This window comes from Manis javanica, chromosome 4, assembly GCF_040802235.1.
Source record: "Manis javanica isolate MJ-LG chromosome 4, MJ_LKY, whole genome shotgun sequence".
NCBI classification, from domain to species: Eukaryota; Metazoa; Chordata; class Mammalia; order Pholidota; family Manidae; genus Manis; species Manis javanica.
In genome coordinates, this window is record NC_133159.1 from 26,386,210 (window position 1) to 26,407,197 (window position 20,988).

The 20,988-nt window shown below is 52.1% G+C and overlaps 1 long non-coding RNA gene across 1 annotated transcript; it reads right to left on the bottom strand.

The window, feature by feature from the left end:
- Positions 1-10,579: 10,579 nt before the first annotated feature.
- On the bottom strand, positions 10,580-15,797 carry LOC140848667 (uncharacterized). Its single transcript, XR_012129763.1, has 3 exons — positions 15,592-15,797; positions 13,016-13,089; positions 10,580-12,411 (listed from the first exon to the last, which is right to left on the bottom strand). It is a non-coding gene; the product is annotated as an uncharacterized lncRNA (long non-coding RNA).
- Positions 15,798-20,988: the final 5,191 nt, after the last annotated feature.

The following is a 20,988-nucleotide window of genomic DNA, read 5'->3' on the forward strand; positions in this document are numbered from 1 at the left end:
CATGCTGTCTGTTTGCCGGAGGATGGAGAGGATACTGTGCAGGAATCTGAGATCCTAGAAGATGATGGGACCACAACATGGAAGGAGCCTGGGTCCCTGAATGACTGCATGGAGCAGACTTTCCCCTCTTCCCTGCCTACTGTGCTGGACTGTGAAATAAGCAAAAAACAAACCTTTATTGTATTAAGCCATGGAGAGTTGGGTTTTTATGGTTGTTATTATTGTTACACCATTAGCCTACCTGACCAATGCTACACACACACACACACACACACACACACACACACACAGTATACCCACACAATACTGTCCTATCCTTATCCTGCCTACTCTAAGCACAACTCCCCAAAAGCCCTACTTCCTGCTGGACTCAACTACCCACTCCCAGTTTCCATCCCTGGCTGCATGCTCCAGTCTCCATCTGCACTTCCTGTTATAATCCTAGGTCCACAGTCACTGATACACCAAATCCCACCAATTCAAGGTTCTAAGTACACACATTTTTATCTCTAGGCAGTGAAACACAATAGAATGAACATAACTTAGTGTTTCTAGGACCTAGATACAAATCTCTATAAATTACCATCCATGTTACTATCTCTCTAAGCCTCAGTGTCCCTATCTATAAAATGGGGCTAATAATGTCTTCTTTACAGGACTACTGTGAAAATTAAATTAGGCAACTGATGGTAAGGGCCAGCACAGCCTCTGATACATGTAAGCCCTACAGTGGACTCAAAACTACTTGCCTCATCCCCAAGGGCTACCAAGGCTGGCCGGGCTCCCTGGAGCCAGCCTACAATGTGCATGGGTGAGGAGAGGCACTCCTAGCCCCAAGATGGATAGCATCTGCTCAGCCTCCATTCCTGTACTCATGGAGGTAAAACTATAGACCTTCTGATGCAAATGTTGTGGCAACCTCCTTTAAAGCACACACTGATAAAAACAACAATGGTAACGATCATGTGTTAACACTAGTTACCATCTATGAGCTTATTGTGTTGTATACAACCCAGCAGATAATCAAGATGCCAAAGGCACACTTCATCTTCATGACAATTCTATAAAGTACTTATTCTGCAGAGGAGGAAAGTAAGGTTCAAAGAGGTTAAGTAACCTGCTGAAGGTCACACAGTCACCAGGTAGCAAAGCTAGAAATTGAACCTGTTCATATGATCAATCTTCCATTGACTTAGTCAACAAATCATTTCTGCCATCTGCTTGGTGCCAGGCCCTCTGATGGGCCTGAAGACACAAAGATGCAGATTAACACGGTGCTCAGGGCAAAAGACCCATGACTCATTCGCTACAGCCCCTGGAAGAATGGAGCCCAGGCGGTGCTGATCCCTCTCTGGTCCCCTCCTCCCACTTTGCTACCTTCCAAAGCTACAGAACCCCAGCAACAGCCTGAGAGATTTCCTGAAGCCGCTGTTTTCCTTGGCCCCACAGTGGGAGACAGTGTGCCCAGCAAGGTGGAAAACAAGACAGAGTGGGGGAGGTGAGGGGAGGGCAGGCCTCCCAACAACTTGCCCCTTTCACTGATGGGAGCAAGGAACAGAGGGGCTGCCCTTCTACCCACCCACTAGCCCATCCAGGCCATTGTTCCCTTGTTGTGACAGGGGGTTCAGCTAGAGCCCATAGACCAGGGGCTTCCTCCCCGCCCGTTGCGCTTGGACAGCTGGAGGAAACAGGCGGCTGGCGAGCCAGCTCTCGACTCCAATAACAACAGGCTGCCCGCCTGCCGGCAGCTTTGCTGGGGGGCCGGCCTGGAGCCAGAGAGGCCACCCCACTCCACCCCGCCACTGGAAAAACATGTTTTCTTGTTTTCTGAGGGGGAGGAGGGGGCCCGTACCCATCCTGAGTAAACATGGGAGCTGATAAGCATGGACAGGCCTGGCTGCCAGGCTGCCAGCTGGAGCTGCAGAGACAGAGGCATGGCCAGGCCCATCCTGGAAGTCACTCAGGCCAGAATGCCAGGTTCAGAGTCAAAGGCAGACAGCAAGCTCCTGGCACTCCATGGATAAAGCACCCAGCCTCAAGTCTGCCTTCACTCAAAAGAGAGGACCCCAGGGGCTGACAGGCCGCAAATACCACCCTGACCTCAGAAGCACAGCTGCTAACTTCGTGAGCAAGAGCGAGCCATCCACTGGTGCCTGCTTCTCAGCTAATCTCTGGGCCAGTCCCTGACCAGCATCACCATTTCAGTACCGCATGAGAAGGACAGCTGCTCATCACTTTGAGATATGGACTGAGGCTCAGAGAGGTGAAGGGACTTGCTCAAGGCAACAGTGGTTGGTGCACACTTGGGATATAAATCCATATCTGCAGAACCACAAAGTCCATGTATTTTCATCATGTTCTAGCCAGCCCCACAGCCCTTCAAATTTGAAGGGGCCTTCAGTTTACAAAGCACTTACTAGGCTGCTGTACTGGTTTCCTAGGGCGCTCAGCAACCTGCCGCAGCTGCCCCTCATTTTTTAATCACAAAGCTCACAACATACCTACCAGTTAGGTTAATGTCTTAGTTTGGGTTCCCCCCAAAGCAGATCTTGAGGCAAATGTCTGAGTGCAAAGTAGTTTATTCAGGAGTTGATTCCAGAAAGCTCCCGTAAGGGGAAAGAGAACAGGAAGGGAGGACATTAATGCAGAGTGCATCAGTGCGCCGAGTGGGCAACTGGGGCTCAGTCCCACTGAGGACCTCTGGGACACAGCATAGGACGGAACTGTCCCCCAGAGATGAAAGGAGGCAGGAATATTAACTCTCACTCCCACCTATCTTGGTTGAGGGCTGCTCCTGGCACCGTAACTCCCCAAGCCTCTCCTATGCTCCTATAGCAAGAGAAAGTCCTCAGGCAGAGAAAGACCCATTGATAGCATGTACAGGAACACTCAGTGCCCAGGGTCATGGCTGGGACACTGACAGTTAGTAAAACAAAGAACATCACCCTCATTTTGTAGATGTGACCCTTGTCCCCTGGGGCCACACCATCCCTGTGCCTACTGGAATTCTGGCTCCAAGGGCCGCTCTGCAGCTCTCAGTAAGAGGATGACCTCTCACCAGGGTCGCAGCCACTGCAACCAATCAGACAGGGTCTGAACCCCACCAAAAGATCAAGTCTCACCACCCTCACCAATTCTAACCTGTCCAGAGAGAGTCTGTGCCCTTTAATTCCTCCCCACTTCCACCTCTGCCTCCCATCCCCATCTGCGACATCCCCCTCCAAAAGGTTGGGGCAGTATTTCTTTCTTTCCCTTTGGGAAGTAGGTCTTAATATGAACTGTCCAAGGGCCATATTATCAATTCCCAAATACCCTTCACCATTTGACACATTGTGCACAGCCTCCCTTGTACAAACAAGAGCCCTGGTGGCCTCCTCACTCAATGCCAGAGTGCCCAGTGCAAGTATACAAATGAAGCTGCCACCAGGCACGTCATTGCACAGATGGGAAAAAGCTCTAAAAGTCAAGTGATTTGTCCAAATTTTCATGCAGCAAGCTATCTTCTAATTCCAAGTCTTTGGAAAAGAGAGAATATGCATCCAGTCACTGAAGGTTTATAACAGATTCTAGAATCAGGTGCTCTGGTCCACTTTTGTCCTACCATTTGCTGATGTGCAGAGAGAGGGATACCAGAGTTGGGGCTGGGAATGGTCCATCACAGGTGTGAACAATAAAGGGGTACATTTCCTGTAGCAAATTTTAAAAGAATAATAAACTAACTAAAACACAGTTTGCTGTCTGTTATCACCAAGCACTGGCAATTCTAGAGAATATTCGTAATACAACAGCTCCACACCAAAGTGACTGCCCCCACCTAATGCACAACCACACAGTGCCACTCCTCTGCATTCTGAATCTACAGCAGACATTATGCATCCATGGAGTGTCTCTGAAGTGGGGCCCTGCCTCAGAACCACCCTCCATACATTATTCTAAGCAACCATATTCTAAGCCAGCATCAGAACTGATCCCTGGCACCAAAAATCCCTGGGACCCAGAGTCTCTTAGCCCAGGCTCCACTCAAGAAGTATTTCACAGGCTTCACTCTGAGCTAGGGGTCCAGCCCAGACACCATCCTCTCACACTGAACCCAGCTCCCCATCCCCACCTCTCTGATATCACAGTCCTCACTGATCTTCCCTTACTGTCCTCAAATGTATTTTTGCCCTGCCCTTGTCCAGCTCCACACCTGCTTCCTGCCCCCAGGGCACTTAGGGCCCCGGGATTGAAAATTCAATCCAAAAAACACTTGGCTTCCAGCCAGTGTACCTCTGGGCTGTGTTCTCCCCACGGTCACACAACACAGATCTCACAGGAATCACTGGGAGGTGACTTCTTACCTGTGCGTTGCATCATCAAAACAACTTTGAACCTGCTGGGAAATTCCCCTAAGGGAGCCCTGGCCTTTAGCACTTATAACTATCCGAAGTTACACTATGGATTTGCTTACAGGTCTGTCTCCTTCCATTGGAAAGTAAACTTCAAAAGGGCAGAAACCTGGTCCATCGTATTCCCCACTGCATCCCCAGTGCCTACAGCATTGGCTGGGACATGGCAGGCACTCAGTCGCTAGCCACTGAAAGAGGTAAATGCATTTTCCTCAGCTCACCTTTAGCCACATAGGCCCAGACCCACCTGGGAGAGCCTCAACACTCCAGATGGCTCTGCCTCCAGGATCTCAAACTCTGAGCCCCTTGGAGTACACCTGCCCCTCACCCGACAGAGCTCCGGCACTCCCACCTCCCCACCCTCTGTGCATCGGCCCTGCTATGCTCTCCCACCTTGTCCCTGTGCCCTCACCAGGCCTCTGGTTCCCTGAGATCTGTGTCTTTCCCTGGCACCTGCCCAGCCAATCAGCAGCCCCAGAGATAGAAACATAGGAGGTAGGAGACCAGACTATACGAGAGCTAGGAACCTGAAGTCAGACAGGCTGATAACTCAGTCTCTCTAAGGTTCGTGTCTTCTCACCAACAAAATGGAAAAAGAAATAACCTATCTCAAAGGTTCTTACAGGGCCTAAATAGGGAGCTACCAGATATATAGTAAACACTCAATAGTGTTTACCATTATTAACACCAAGTTAATAAGGTAGCATTAATAATACATTATTAAGACCAAGTTAACAGGCTTTTATAATAGTCGAGAGGAGAAATTCCAATCCATTCAGCTTCTTCCCCCATGCCTTCTAGGGTTCCTTGAGGAAAGTGTTCAAAACTTAGGTTTACACAGAACTCAGATTTAAAAACTCTGGTCTAGCCACCACCCATTTTGTACTGCATTAATGACCCTGATTCTTCACCCCTCCCTGGACCCACAGCCTATGTCCTACTTCCCCACCCCTTGAATCCAGGCTAGGCCTATGGCCTGCTTGGACCAACAGAATGAAACGGAAGTGACCCTGTGGTGGTTCTGGGCCTAGGCCCCCAGAGGCCTTGAGTGTTTGCATCTGCTTTCTTGCACCTCCACTGCAGCCAAGAGAACAGAACATGCGTGGGCTAGCCTGCGGGAGGATGAGAGACACGTGGAGCGGAGCGGAGCCACTCTGGTCACCGCAGCCGAGGCCTAGATCCACACCAAAGAAGCCCAGTCTGTCTTCAGGCCCTTCTGCATGTTCATATGAATGTCCCCCTGGCACTTCAAAGTCAGCTGGTCCAGAATGAAGAGCTGCTTTTTGTTCTTGTTGTTCTTTTTGTTTTGCACAGGGCAAGATCCCTCAGATCCCTGAAGTGTTGCTCCTCCTCAGCCTCTACACTGGAATCATGGACAAGTCAGGAAGATTCTGTTTCCTCAGTCACATACCACTCTCCAGAGCTGGCGTCTATCTCGGACCTGGATCCCCCTATCAGTGGCCTCCCTGCCAACAGGGAGTCTCAGCCACCATTCCTTCCTCCACACCAGCTACAGTACACCAACCATCCACTTCTCATTCAAAGATGGTTACCTCACATCTACTCTGTCCCAGTAACCATGCTCAGGATAATGGGAGAAAAGGTACTATCCCTACTCTCATGGGGTTCATCTGGAAAGGGCTCATCGTTCTAACACAGGGATCAGAGGATAATATCAGCTTTTATTGGATACCTATTATGTACCAAGTACTTTATATCATGGTACAGTAACAACTCTATTGAGTTTTATTGTGTCCATTTTTACAGATGAGAAAACCGAGGCTCAGAAAAGTCAAGTGACTTGTCCAAGCCCCATAGCTCATAAGTAACAACATCTTCCTGCAGCACCAAACTGTCTTTGAAGCTGTTATCAGTTTCCTCCCCTACTCAAAACTTCAGTGATTCTTATGATTAACAGAATCAAAGCCATTTACTGAGCATCTACTATGTGCCTAGTCAGGATTCTTGCTTGTAAGTAATAGTAGCTACTCTGGCTAACATACATGGAAAAAAGTATTGGCGGGACATAGAGTAGCAATAGGAAGACTAAACTGAGGCTCAGAGAACCACCAGGAACCCAGGGAGGCTCAGCAAGCAGCAGGAGCTCCAGCTGAGGTGACACTGGGCAGAAAATCCATGCAGAATGAATGCTGCTGCCAGAGCCCATCCCCACTGCCTGCAGGCTCAGCCTCTCTGCGTGACCACCTGCTGTCCCCTGGCTTCAGGTCATTCTCTCCGGATTCATGAGCCTAGGTCACGTGCCCCCACCCAAGCTGCCAAAAAGGAGGAGCAGGAAATACCTTGCAGAGGGAGACCTCTGACGTGAGAGGGGCTCTGCTTCCCTCCAGGATGCACGTGAGAGGCCCTCAAACAAAGAGGGGTCTGAGTGCTTAGACAGCCAAAGGACATGACAAGTCAGCACCAGACCTTCACCTCAAGGAGGTTACATTTCAGAAGTAGCGGCAAAGAGGGACCTTGGAGACCATCGATTCCAACATTTCCCGGCATGTGCCCAGTGGAACAGTGTAAGGACAGGAGTATGAGAAAGGTCAAGTGAGAGACACTGGCTAACTTGGGTCCCTTCATTTCAGGCTTTCTCAGAGCCTTCAGTGCACTAGTGTGCCCTGTGATGTCCAGGAGTGGAAGAGACCATCAGCTTTTCCCTTATTTAGCCACACCACCCTTTCCTTAGAGAGTATTCCTCAGGGCTAACACTCAGGGAAACTCCGATCTAACCCAGCCCGCATTTCAGACAGGGAAACTGAGAGACTTTCCTGGCCTCACCAGGTCCCTGTCCTCCTAACTGTCAGCCCAGGACTCAAGGAAAGGACACGTTCCTGGGAAGAGGAGGCAAAGACGGAGGCGGGATCGGGGCCAAGGGAACTGCTCAGGCCCCAGGCCGCCTGGCACTACCTTCCCGACTCTGTCTGCCGATGTGAGCTCACTCTCCAGGTGCAGCTGAACAATGCACCCTTCCAGGGCTTCAGGGCCCACTTCCGCTTCAGGAAACCCCTTCCAGGGAAGAGGGGGAACAGCCATGGGCAACACTAGGCCACCCAGGCCCAGCTGCCAGCTGCCTCAGCACCAGAGGGAAGGGGGAAGGGCCACCAGCAGTTGGCAGGACTGAGGGCCCTGCTAAGGAGCAACTGAGCTGGAGTCCAGCCCCAGCTCTGCCACATGGCTCGGGGACCTTGGGAAAGATTAGTCAATTCTCTGAATCTGTTTCTTCAGCTGAAAAAAAAAAAGCCAGTTGAAACATTACAAAGGATTCAGTAAAATGTGAAGCATTCCTCTTCAGCTCTGAAGTTATTCTTACATTGGGGATCAGACATGAAGCAAACGCTCCACCTTTCCCTAATGAGAGACCCCGAAAAAGACTTCTCACATCTTCTCAGGTCGGCAACTCCTGGGGACTTTCCCAAAAGGAAGAGTCTCCTATTTTGTTATATTTGGCAAGGTCACGGCCTTCCTAGAAACAGAGCTGGGACAGCATTAACACTGAAGTACTCGTTCCTGTAATATTTCCTGAGTGCCACTGAGTACCAGGAGCTGTGCTCAGAGTTCCATGCACACACACACACACACACACACACACACACACACACACACACACACTCACCTCCATGTGCTTAACAGTCCAGGCTACCAGAATATGCTTTCCCATCATCACCTGGTGAATATTATTCATCCCCAAAACTCAGATGAGGTGTAACCTCAGATCTTCTTGGCCTCTCCTCTCCAGGCTAAGCTGAGTGCCTCCTCTGTGCTCCATCTATGTAGATATTCACCATAGATCATCTACCCTAGTGTGATCTTACCTGTTTGCACACCTGTCTGTAGACTGTGAATGCCTTCAGAGCTATGAGCCTATAGCCTAGCCTGGCACATGCAGGTTGAGTGAATGAATGTGTAACTCAGCTTTTAGTTCTTTCTGTTGTGGGAAGCCTGGGGTTTTTCCTCGTGCCCCCACCTCCCCACAAAGAGGTTCACATTCTAATCCCAGAACGTATGGATATGTTAGGTTCATGGCAAAAGGGAATTAGAATTGCAGATGGAATCAAGGTTGCTAGTCAGCTGACATTAAGACAGGAAGATTATCCTGGGTTATCAAGAGGGTTGTAAAAAGTGGAAGAGAAAGGCAGAAGTGGAGGTCAGAGTGATGTGATGTGAGGACTCGGCCTGGCTTTAAAGATGGAGAAAAGAGTGGGGCACTTATGCCAACGAATCAGGTGGCCTCTAGAAGCTGGAATAGGCAAGGAAAGTGATGTTCCTTTAGAGGCTCCAGAAAGAAACACATGCTGATGACACCTTGATTTGGACCAATGAGACCCAATTCAGATTTCTGACCTCCAGAACTGTAAGAATGAATTTTCTTAGTTTTAGGCTGTTAAAATTTGTGGTGATTTGTTTCAGCAGCCACAGGGTACCCAGACACCCTCCTCTTGCCCTAGGCCACGCCCAGACTCTCCCGTCTCAGGCAATTCCGCTCTGGCCCCACACTTGCACAGCTCACCCAGCTAAACAAAAGCCCTGTAGCTGCACAAACCCACCCTCTTTAAAAGGCAGCTGAGCAGTCATCTGCCATTATGCAAAGATATGTCCCTTGACAGGAGGACTCATTCCCTAGCGCTAGTCAAAATATTCCCTCTGAGCAGTTATGATATTTCCCCTGAAGGGGGAGTACAGTTAAAAACAATTCTCTCCATCTTTCCACAGGTGCAAATAATAATATAGTGACATTTGGGAGGACTTACTATGGATCAAGCACTATTCTTAGTGTTTCACATGTGTTAACTCATTTCCTCCTGCCAACATCTCACAGAAACGAGTACTAGTTTCAGGCCCATTTTACAGTCACAAAGGAACTGAGACACAAGGAGTTTAAGTAACTTGCCCAAGGTCACACAGCTGAGATTTTGATTCAAACAGTCTGACTCCATAGTCTGGGCTCTTACCCACTGCAGTGTCCCATCCCCAGGACATCAGTAAATGGGTAAATGAGGCATCCGCACATGGATGCATGTGTGGACATGTGTGTATAGATGCTGAGAAACAAGATCGTTAAGATAGGGCACCTGTGCTCAAGTTCCTCACAGATCAGCCAGGAGGCAGAAACAATTCACCCACACAGTACGGTGCTCTGACAGCATCCTACACAGAGCCCTGGGAGCAGAGGGGCAGGGAGTCCCCATTAGATAGGAGGTGCCAGAGAAAGCTCTCCGCAAGAGGTGGCACTGAGCTGAGTTTTGAAGGGTACATAGTCATTTGTCAAGTGAAAGGTGGCAAAGGGCATTGGGTCAAAAAGCCCCTGAGGCCTGAAAGAAGAACACAGAAACAAAAGAGAGACACTGAGAGACAGAGAAACATCGACTGCAAATTGTCAAGGCAGAGAAGCCACAGAGAAAGAAGGAGAAAACAGCTGACTGTGTCGTGACTAGCTGCTCCCAGTTCTGGGGACAGAAAATAGCCTGGCTGACCCATGGTGCACAAAGCATTTCCTGTGCAGCCCTGGGGACCCCAGCGCTGTACTTTCTCAGGGGTGGGGCTGGCTGAGAAGGAGGCAGTGAGGGCAGAGGGGGCAGGGACAAGAAGTCCTGGGCCTGCAGGAATTCTCCAGGATGACAGTGGCCGTGCGTATGTCAGGGTCCATGTACATGCATGGGTGTGCATGTGCGTGAGGGTGCCTGGCGTGGGGGTGAGGCGCCTCCATGTGTGCACATGGCTAACTCTGGGGTCCTATGTGTCTCTTCATGGAAAGTGCAGGCTGGGTGGACACACCACAGGTCATGGTGGCCACCTCCCCTAGGTCCCAGGGCGAGGGGCAGCTCTGAGAGCCTTCTTGGAATACACAAGCTGTCTCTTCTGGGAAGCTGCCAGCTTCGGTGTTCCTGGAGCAACTTCCAGCTGACTCTTCCTCCTGCCTGGTCTCCAAGGACACCAGCTCTGCATAGTCCTTCATGGGTCATTGACCTGGTCCCAACTTTTGCTGGGGACTCAGTGATCCGGCCAGAACCTTCTCTGAGGACATTCCCAGGGAACACAGGGAGGGGTTGGGGGACACTTAAAGCTGGCTCCCAGAATATCTCATTGAGAAGATTATCCTCCTCTCCGGGAGACCCCAAACATTCCCCAGTGACTTCTCTGTGCCTTCAACCCAGCCCCTTCCCCCACCCTCCTCACTGAATCCCTGGTCCCATCATCCTCAAAGTCGTTTTTGAGACTATTTTTAAACCATCCTATCCATCCTATCTGTATGAGGTTTATTATTTTACCCTCTACTCCTGCTAGATTTTATCATGGAGATATCTTTGAACATAGAGCATGTGTTTTTCCTATTTGAAGGACCTGCTTTCTGACACTCTAGCAGAGACGGACTGGCCATCTGCCACGCTGCTTGCCACGCTGCCGCAGGACTGCTGCAATGGGAGGCTGACTTTCGTTTTCAGCCAGGCAGACATGCACAGTGCAGGAGAGAGTCCAGGTGAAACAAAGGTTTTCAGGACACTCAAAATGTCTGTTCCCTTGCTCTTCTCCTAAGTCCGAGGTCTCAGCCAGGGTTACCTCTCCATGATCTTTCGGCTCAAACTCTGACACAGCTAACAACCAGCCAGGATCTTTGATTCTACCACTTTGGGACCTGTGGTGCTCACCCCAAAAGACCTCAGAAGAGCTTCTTCTAGGCTGGAAGCACTGGCTTCACCCAGCCAGGCCTTCCTGGTCCTCGCAGGCCTTTCCACCGGCTCCCAGGCGGCGCCACAAATAAGAGGTGCTGTCATTCCACCTTTCCAAAAGGAGACCAATGAACTCCTGGACTGAAGAAAGGGAACTAATATTTGTTGAGCACCTACCATGTGTGCCTTAATCAACACAGCACCCCTGCTAAAAGGGAATCATCATTCTGGTGAAGCAGGGACTTCCAGATGAGGTTGGGTCGATCCTACACATCGGAAGGACAGGGCTCCTCCTCTCAGCATCACTCACAGGGGAGGGCCCAGTGCGGGGAAGCGGGCTCCTGCAGAAAGAGAGGCCAGAGCGAGAGGAGCACCCCGCAACCCAGCACCCACGGCCAGGTCAGAACGGCTGCCAGCAGGGCGTGGTCCCTCCTAGGAGCTGTGTGAGAGGCGCACAGACACCTGCTCTGGGGTCCAGTGAGCAAGTATCATCTAGATGTGGAGAGAGGCCATCTCCCCACTTCTTCACAAACTCCATGTGGCTCCAGGTCAGGGAGGGCAGAGGGGAACATGACGCCGCCTGGTCCCTACTCTGCCTGCAGGCTGTGGGCGCTAGAACAGCCCAGGGCATGGAACAGAGGCTCTGTCAGGCCCCACAGTCCTTCTGTGGCTCACAGACCAGAGCCAGTCATGAAGTGACAGCGAGGCATGAACACATGTGGGGACTCCAAGTGCTAGAAGTCTGGGGTCCTATAGATGGGGAGCCATGAAGCAGAAAAAGTGGGGCATTAAGGTCACTGCGATTTCATTGGTAGCCACCGGATGGTGAGGCCAGGGAAAGTCACATCTCATACTTTAAGAGGTGGGGATCGAGTCACTTGAGGAGGTGGTGGAGCCAGTGCTAAGCCTGGGTCATGCTCTTCCCAGCGCACCAGTCTACCTGGACCACCTCTGATGCCCACCTCAATGCCAAGGGCCCAGGAATCCTCTTACTCATTCCCACCCCACCTCCACTTCTAAGGCCAATGCACATCTACTGGGAAATCACCATCGCAGAGAGGGCTGAGCCCTGCCCTGCCCCTCGTAATGCCCCCTAAGAAACTGTTCGTCCTCTCTGTCTGCCTTCTCTGCCACCTAAGAAACTTTGGCCCCAGCCTGAGGCCACTGCAGAAGCGGCCGTGCTCTTACCTAGTACTTCTCCTTCCCCAGCCACTACCTACTAGTAGAAGGACAGGCGCCCAGGCCAGGGCATCTCTCTGGGACTTCTGGATTTGGAATGGAGGACCTGGAGGGCCACAGCGAGTCCTGTGCCAGAGCTGGTGATCTATCAGGCTTAGGAGCACTCGGCAGCCCTGTTGGAAGAAGCAGGTGTGCAGTGAGAGGCTGGAGCTCCAGAAACAGAGACAGAGGAGAGAGGAAGAGAGGGCGAGCGCTGGCTACCTTTGTGTCTGCCACCAAAGCTGCTCTACAACTATTTTCTCCTTTTTGCCTGAAAAGTATAAGCTGGGTTTTGGTCACTCGCCTCAGGCCCTGTCCAGCCCCCACATGCCCTTTCCCGTTCGTCCCAGGATGGGCAGGACAAAGGGCAGCAGAGCCAGGGACAGGAGAAGCTAGGGGCAGGGAGCACCAGTTGGGCTGTCCCTCGGGCTTCTCCCACCAAAGGCCGCATACTGTTCATTCTGGATGGAGGCACTGCCCCTCGGCTGCCAGTCGAAGGGGGCAGAGGCAGGAATGGGTGGCAGGGCCAGTTGCTGGTATTTTTGGAAATCTCCTGATGCCTGGAGACCACCTCTCTGACCACAGACTCACACAGGCAGGGAGGGAAAGAGGAGAGGTCAGATGAGGGGATAGAAAACAACTGGCTCTGTGCTGGGGAGGGAGGGAGGGACCCAGGCTTGCATAGAGAAAGGGGCTGGGGGACCTCTGACCAAAAGGGGCAAGATAGGTGCTTGATACCTGCTCAGACCCCCAGTGTGGCCTTGAGTCAGCTGTTTCTCCTTCCTTTCCCTCAGGGCCATCAGCTGCAGAACCTGCAATGGGAGCAGAACTTAGTCTGAGCTAGAGAACCCTGATCTCTCCCAAGTTTGGGACAACTTGGCCTCACATGTGATCCCAGACCCACGCCTAACCTTAGCACCTGCCAAGCTCTCCTCAACTCTAACCACTCTGACCGTGTACCTGCCCCAGCTGGGCCTCCCGGATGGCCTCAGTTGCCAGGCATGCTGCTGGTACAGCTGATGGGAAAGAACAGGGCAGGGACCAGGGCAGGGAGGGAGAGCCACTCCAAAGGCAAGATGCAGCCCAATACAATGTCTTTATGCCAGTTTGATGCTCAGAGCAGATTTCATGACTAGAGTTTTAAGAGACGAGTGTGTTTGTGGCAAGACCCCAGTCCACAGCTCAGTAGCACAGAAACTGGGCTCAGTCCCTCTAGGGAGAGAGCAGGAGAGGGAGGGAGACACTAATGAGGCTCGTCAGGGTGTCATGAAGCTAAACAGGGCCTGTAAACTGTATATACAGTATGAAGTGCAGCTGGGGTCAGGCGGCTAAGGTCCAGGGGTGCCCAGGACTCATGCACACCAGGCTGTTGGCAAGAAAGCTAATTCCAGAGCCCAGCAGCCTGCCAGGCTCAGGAACCAGGCCAGGCTGAGTGCTGGGATTGGCACCTGCTCCTGAGCATGGGGAGTACAGAGAGATTAGGAGTCTCATGCAGGAACTACAGTGTATGCTTGGGAGGAGGCCCTGACACTGATGGCAAGGCAAGGCCATGAATGGCTCCCATTTCTGTGCCAAGGAAGGAGACAAAGGGGGAAGAGAATCTAGAGCAGCAGCTTTGCGATAAGAGTCTTATGACGGTTGTGTCCCTGCCCCAGGCCTAAGCAGCCACATCTCACACCAGCAGGGAGACAAACCGTGTTCATCCCTCTGTAAGGCCTGGTACCCAGCCCAGGGGCACAGGGCCTAACTGGGTGGCTTTCTCAGCCCAGCAGAGGTCCCTGGCATTTGGGTGTTAGTCCAAGCATGCTCTGGGTTAACTCCCCTGATGCAGGAAGACCACCATACGAAACCCCAAACCCTGCAGACCCTCCAAGGAGGAGAGGACTGAGCTCTCAGTTACCAAATCTTCTCCTCCCCTCCCATTAACCTGACAGAACCTCCTCTGTCAGATTCCATGGTTAGCACACCTCCCAGCTCAGTGCTGCCCACTAGAACATTCTGTGAAGATGGGAGTGTTCTGTCTCCCCTGTCCAACACAGTAGCTACAAGCCACATGTGGCTATTGGACATTTGAAATGTGGCTAACAAGAACTAAATTTTAGGGTTTAGTTCCTTTTACTTTTAATGGTTACATGTGGCCATACTAGACAGTCTTAGTTCTGCCATGTGGTAGGGCAGTAAAACCACCTGACATCCAAACAGTTACCATGTCCATGTGCCAAGAACGATCAGAAAGGGCCCTCTGTTTGGGGTAGGGCTGAAGAGACAGAGATCAGAGGGAAAGGGGAAGAAGAGAAAGAAAAACATATTGAGGCATCGGGCGTTTGCATTACCTCACTTCAACCTCACAAAAACCTTGATTACCCTTACCTTACAAATGAAGAGACTGAGACTCAAAACAGTCTCATAACTTGCTAGGGTCACACAGTTAATTAGGACCAGAGTCAAATTTTGAACCTAAGTGTCTGACTCCAAAGTCCATGGTTTTCCACCTCATCACATGGCTAAGGAAGAAAGTGCGCCTTCCCAGCAGTGGCAGGTCAGAGTTGAGCCAGGCAAAGCCGTGGGCTGCCAGACGGCTCTCAAACTCACCTCTTCCTCACAAGGTCTGCCCCGTTACAACTACATTATTTGGCTTGAAGTGAATTTCTAGAACTCAGACACACCCAGATTCACACATAAGGCCAAAGGCACATGGCCAAGGAAAGATTATCTGCTTCTGTGCCGTCCATTAGCGCAGATAATTAACAGTTGATTTGATATTCTTGGCATAAAGGAAGCCAGAGCTCTGCTTTGTTTGGGCTGATATTAAAATATCTCTTCATCTCGCTGTGCACGCAGATTTGCTCACTCACTGGAGGGCCAGACAGTGGGGTCAGAAGTGAGCTGGAAGGGAAGGAGATGAGGGTGGAGGAGGAACTAACATTTCTTAGACATCTACTATGTTCCAGGTACCAAGGCCAGCAGCAGATGATCTCAGGTGATGACCAGCCCTGTGAGGCAGCTGTGACTGCTCCTGCTTTACAGGAGTAGGACTGAAGCTCACAGGGGGAGGTGACTTGATCTCTGCATCACACAGTTGATAGTGGTGGAGTATGACTTCAAAATCCAGGTCTGCCTGACTCCAAACCCATCTTATACCACACTGGCTCTAACCTGTTAACAAAGTGCCTGAACTCCTTCCCAGCTCTCTCTGGCGCCAGGCGCCTGCTGCAGCCACCCTGCTCCCAGATCAGGCCCCCGTAAGCAGGAGCAGCCCCCAGCCCCCAACCCCATTGTGCAATGACAATGAAAGGCAGGCGTCCCCTTCTTACCCAGCGCTCTCCTCCCCAACCCATGGGGTGCTGCCAGTTCAGCACAATAGTCCATTCTGTGTCCAAGAGCCTCTGCTGATGGCCCCAGGCTTTCGCAGACCCTCCAGACAATGGCAGGGCCCAAAAGGCCTGATAGCCAGTGACAAATGTATGTGAATGACCAGCTCACAGGAAGTGGCCTTCAATAGTCCGATAGCTTCCTGTATCCTGACATTGTGAAGGCCCACTTCCTGTGCTGTCTCCGAAAATACAGCAAAGCAGAGCTGGGGGGCAGGGGCAGAGGCAGGACTTCCCTCGGGACCCCCTGGCTCAGGCATAGCCAAACAGTCTCCCCAAGGATGCCACCGGCCTCACCTGACTTCTGATTCAAATGTGAATTCCCTGCTGGCCTCTGACCAGGCCCTCCACCTCTTGGCCAAGCCCCACCCAAGCCCAGTCAGAACAGAACAACCTATTTTTAAAGATTCTGCAGCCTTGCTCTGCAACAACCTCCTCGGCCCTCTCCCCCACCCAATTCTAGGGTCTCAGGCTTCTGTTGGGAAAGGCTTTCCTATGTTCCCTTGCACACTGCTGGTGCACACTTAGCACAGCTGGACACCACTGGTGTCCAGTGGTCACGCCACTCTGAAAGATAACCTTCAATAGGCTTACAAATGCTTAAGTTACCCCTTCAACCTTATCTTGACCAAGTAGACAATCACAATTCCACCAGCTTCCTTCATGTTGCAAAAAGCAAAGCACAGCAAGACAGCTAGGGAGGCAGGGAGGCCTCCTCTCCCTCCAGGCTCCAGCTAGACTCAGGAAAAGGCTTCCCAGGTAGTGCCCCTCCACCTGCCTTGCCTCCCAACAGAAGCTTGTCGCATAGATCAAGACTACCTACCAACTATCAGGAAGGCAGGGGCAAGAGGGCAGCTGGGGTACTGAGGGTGTTCTATGGGGTCAGGCACTAGGCTAAGGGCTTTCCCCTAGACTACCTGGTGGCGTAGGTGATAAATCCTTGCATTAAAGACAAGGACATGGAAAAATTAAGTCACTGGCCTAGGGTCACCCGCTAATGAGAAGCAGGTTATACTGCCCTGACCTTGCTTGGCACTGGGAGACAGGTTTAGGTATAGGGGAAAGGGGAGGATACCATGTGCCCCTCCTCACGTCCCCTCTTAGGACCCCACCCCATATCCCATACATTGAAAGCTTTCCCCAACTTCCTAGCACTGGAGAAGCACCCGTGGACAAGGGCAGGGGGGCTGTACCCAGTCTGCCAGCAATCTGCCCCTGTATTGTTCTCTACTTTCAATAAAGCAGGCCCTGAATCAGCCTCAGGCCATTGTGGTTGCTTGGCTGGTGGGGCTGGTGCGGGAAGCCAAATGATCAGGAGGTGACAACTCATTCATTCCCACCTAGCCACTGGAGACCTCAGGGCTGCAGCTCAGCCCGTTCACAGCCCCCAAGTGCCCAGCAGTCCTGGAACAAAGAGGTCTCTGGAGATGCAAGGAAGGAGGAGGGTAGGAAGCCCTCACTAACTTTCCCACCACCACCCTCCCTCTACCCTCCCAGGGGAAGAAAGGCAAAGGCAACAGTGAACTTGGGAGGGACAGCCAGCTTCCCTAAGGGGTAGAAAAGAACTCCAAAGCCAGCAGATCTTGTCTTAACTGTCCCCACCTTCTCCACCTATGACTTAAAGGATGACTTGACTCTATTTCCTCCTGTCACAACGAGATGAGACGATCCCTGCCAGGCAGGGATTTGTAGAGGATTAAATGAGGCATCACGGAGCACCCAGCCCAGTGCTTAGCCTGAAGGAGCCCAGGGGTCAAGCAGGTTTTCCTTCTCTTCTTTCCTGATATTTGTCAGCCTCAGGTTCCCTAGATTAACAAGGTCCATGGGAGAAAGAGGGTGGCTGCTCTTTTCTAAGACACACAGAGGTTCTGTAATCCTGGACTTATGGAGTTGGTTGGCCACTTGTGTAACCAGTGGGCACAAAACCCAGGGCTGCTGATCCCAGGAGACACAGAGGGTTGGGGAAGGGCAGTGGACCGTCAGAGGCCCAATGGAGTGGTCTCTAGTGGGCTTAATGGGGTTGCATAAAGTGACAAGGAGGTGGGCTCCAGGGCAAGGCAAGGTACTGCTTGTTATCTGTGGCCAATTCTGAACCCTAGCAAACTTCTGAGCCACTTAACCATTCTGCTCAGCTTTTATCAAAAAGCACATGAGCTCAGAGGAAAAAGTCTTTATTACAGTATCAACTTGAACCAACCCTATCAAGCAAGTAAACCTTCTGGAAAAAATAATAGAAGTGATGTTTGAATTCTGGGTGCTGTTTCTATCACTCCCTACCCGAAGGGTACAGAGCAATGCAGAGCTCAGCTAAAAGAAGGGTGGGTGAGTTATCCCCTTTGTAGCTGGTGTGCCCCTTCGGAGAACCTGGGCTGCAACCTGTAACAGCTGCTTAGAGGCGGAAGCGTCCGGGCCCTGACAAGGCAGGGGAAGGACAGGGCCCGTGCCTGGAGCCCGCTGACTGTTCCTTCACCCTGGAGACCACAGGGGTAATCAGCTCACAGAGCCATCCCGTGTCAGGCATTGGGTCCCCACCCTAAGGTTCTTGGGGAGAGAAGGAGCCAGCACCAGCCTCACCCAGGGCCAGGCCAGCAGCCAGACACGAGGGGACCCCTGCCTCAGGAGGCTGAGCACCCCATGTCTGAGGCTCTCTGGCTGCCTGTCCCCTGGGTAGGTTTCCCCAGAGGCAGCCCTGTCCTCCTGCTACAGCTGAATTGTGTTCCCGCAAAATTCCTATTGAGGCCCTGGACCCAGCACCTCAGAATGTGACTGTATTTGGAGACAAGGTTTTATCAAGGTGATTAAGTTAAAATGAGGCCGTTAGGGTGGGCCCTAGTCCAGTCTTACCAGTGTCTTTGTAAGAAGAGATTTGAATACAAAAAGAGAAACGAGGGACACTCACAGACAGAGGGACCATCACAGGAAGAGGCGGCAGGAGGGTGGCCATCCCCAAGCCAAGGAGAGAGGCCACAGGGAAACCAACGCTGCTGCTACCTCATCCAGCCTCCAGAACGGTGGGAAAGTAAATTTCTGTAGTTCAGGCTGCCCAGTATTTTGTTGCATCAGCCCTAGCAGCTAAGACGCCCCCACCCTCCAGCAGGGGGGCCTTCTCTTCACATGCTCCCAGCTGAGCCTCACAGTGGGTCAGAGCCCCAAGAGCCACGATAAGGCAGGCAGAGACCCTTGGGCTCGACCCCACCCCTCAGCTGCCCACCTGGTCTCCTCCAGAAATTTCCATCTGCCTGCAGGCCAGTCGGTGAGCCAACCAAGTCAGGGCTGTGCGTGGGTCAGGAACCCAAGATTCCAAGGCAATGAGAAGGGACTGGGCAATGGGGAGGCTGGGAAACAGGACAGAGAAGCCTCCCAGTGGCAAAGCCAAAGGGCATCGGGGCTGCAGAGCAGGCACCCTCACCATTCCTAGCCCTCTGCCACAGCACTACTTGTAGACCCCAGTTTCCCCTCTACACTCGGGCACCCCCTCTTAGAACTCAGAGAGAAAACAGGGGCTTGAAAGGAGAATAAATGCATGGAATGGAAAAACTACTCATCAAAATACCCACCTTTCCCTCAGTGCTAACTACTTGTGAGTCTCAGTTCCAAAAGCCTTGGTGTGTTTTCTCTTAATCAGCACAACCACCCCTGAGATTAGCTACGTGTGTCCCCCTCTGACACATGGGATTGAAACACCGAGAAGTTAAAGTGGCTTGGGAAAGGCCTCGCAGCTATGAGGTAATGCTGGGCTTTGAACTCGGTCTAACTCCAGTGTTTCTTGAAGTGGGGGTGGGAGGAAGGCTGGGATCTGAGCCCACTGAGGCCCCAGCCTACGTATGGTCAGTAAGGCTAGAGTCAGCCCAGCACAGGGCTTCAGGGACAACAGCAGCTGAACAATCCACCTTGTCATCAGTTGATAAACACAGGACTCCATCTGTGGGAAAGACTGCGACCTCCTACCCTCCTGCACATGGGGCAAACAGTTCGGACAGCATTAGAGGGGCAGAGCTACCCTAAAAGTTTATCTTTGGTCTGTACCCTGGAAAATGAAACCAGGAAGGGGGCAGGAAAAGCAGGGGGCAGCCTCCATCAGAGGTAAGTCACAGGAGCCGCCAGTGAGGGGCCCGGGCTGTGCGCGACGGCCAGCAGGCCCACAAGGCTGTTTCCCCTCGTTAACAAGTCTGCAGGCCAGCCGACCTTGGCTTGGTGTTGATGACAAGAGGCAAACTGGGAAGGGGAGGGAGGCACGGGGTGGCTACAAGCCCAGCTCTGCCAAGAATTCCATTATCTTGGGAGAGCCATTTCCCGCTGCAGGCCTCGGGCCCCCTTTGTTGGCACAGGAGAGCCAGCGTTCTCCCCTCTGAGCTCCACGGGGATGAGAGTCAAGTGAGGGGGGCTTCGTACAAACCCAGGAAGTCTTACTTCACCCTCTTGATAAAACGAGGAAACCAAAGCCTGCCCCATCTCTGGTCTCCAGGCTTCCTTCCACCTCACCTACCAGCCCACCCTACACTACAGGACTCCACCACAGGGAGGTGCTGGGGGGAAATGGAGACAAAGTGGAGGTGCTCCAGAAGCAGGGGGTCCCTCTGGCTCCAGGCATTCCCACGCCTTCCCAGGACTTCTGTACCCCATGGGTTGGCCCAGGGATCTGCCAGAGCTGAGGCAGTGGAGGCATTAAGTGTTTCCCTGGGCTCCGACCCAGGGCCTCGCTGGCTCCTTGGAGTGTTCCACCCACCCTGCGGAACTGGTGCAGAGCTTGCATTGCCACTACACGAAGGGTTTCCTGAATGCTTTCCTGAGGACATTGTTCCCCACTCCAGAGTCATCAGGGTCAAATTCATCACAGGCCTTGCGGGTCCAGGCCCCACCCAGTGGGGAAAGCCAGCCCCGTGTCCAGGCCCTACTTCCCCTGGGAAAATTAAGCCAGTGGCTTCTTGTGATGCAGCTCATTACCAACCCTGGGGAGGCAAAGCTGTAGCACATCACTGCTACCGTTAGCGCAAGGCTGCCAGGCAGCTCAAAGCCACACCTAGAAGCCCCAGCTGCATCTTCCAAAGAGGCTTGTCTCCACGTCCAGCCCCAGGACCTGTTCCACCCCTGAATCACACTCAGGGACCTCTTAATTCAATCAACATTTATTGAAAATGACTGTGAGACCCTCTGCGAGAATGAGGGAGGTAAGGCTTAGTGCCTGGTCTCAAGGAACTCAGACTAGGGGGAACTGACACATGCCACCAGAGCCTTGTAATAAATGCTGCGGCAGAAGGAACACAGGACCAGAGAAGCAGAGAGCAATCTCTGCGTAGGGAGGTGGGTATGGACCTACTTCTGCTGAATCTTGTAGCCTAA